This window comes from Octopus bimaculoides, chromosome 9 (genome assembly GCF_001194135.2).
Source record: "Octopus bimaculoides isolate UCB-OBI-ISO-001 chromosome 9, ASM119413v2, whole genome shotgun sequence".
Classification (NCBI taxonomy): Eukaryota; Metazoa; Mollusca; class Cephalopoda; order Octopoda; family Octopodidae; genus Octopus; species Octopus bimaculoides.
Window position 1 is genome coordinate 27,118,031 of NC_068989.1, and position 1,081 is coordinate 27,119,111.

Consider the following 1,081-nt stretch of genomic DNA (forward strand, 5'->3'; position numbering starts at 1 on the left):
ATATATATATATATATATACGTATGTATATACATATATGTATATATATATATGTGTGTGTGCCTGTGTGTATTCTTACGTACATGAGTAAATTTTTGTAAATAGTTTGCAAATATTACGGCATTTCTCTGACAAATTCACAATGAATACTCTTTCCTTTTCTTCTCTAGGCACAAGGCCCGAAAGTTTTAGATCGATCCCAGCACGCAACTGGTACTTAATTTATCGACCTCGAAAGGTAAATGGCAAAGTCGACCTCGGCGGAATTTGAACTCAGAACGTAAAGACAGACGAAATACTGCTCAAGCAATTCACCCGGTGTGCTAACGTTTCTGCTAACTCACCGCCTTAAATTCAAAATTAATATTGCGTTCGGAATAGTGAAGCTGAAACATTTGACATTTAACTGGAAGCTAAAATAATATCATTGCACACAAAATTGGTTTGCATATATGCAAACCAGAAATTTCCGCAAATATTTCACAGTCCTGTTGCTTGGACTGTATTACAAATTACAGAATATGTTTAAGTTATGTTTTTATTTTTATGTCATTTCTTCTTGTATAGTTATTTATCTTCGTTTGCCGTTATTCTTTTTTTTTTTTACGATCTCAATATTTTTGCTGTTTCCTTTCATACGCTTTAGAGTACTTTCTGTGTGTTTCATTTCATTGTAGTTGTTTTCAATGTTTTTATATTGTTATTAAAAAAAAATATTTTAGCATACGTTGGACTTTTTATGGTAATACGCAAGAACACATAGACGCCTCAATAGAATACAAGAACAAATCCATCATGCAGAAACACCTTCACGCAAAAGAACAAAAATTTATACACACATACCACATGTGTAATATGTGTGAGTGCGTGCTTAGATGTTACGTTGTTAAATTATTTATTGTTTTTTAGCCCTTGTTGGTGTTCTTCTTTTTCTTCTTTTTCTTCTTCTTCTTCTTCTTCTTCTTCTTCTTCTTCTTCTTCTTCTTCTTCTTATTATTATTATTATTATTATTATTATTATTATTATTATTATTATTATTATTATTATTATTATTATTATTATTATTATTATTATTATTATT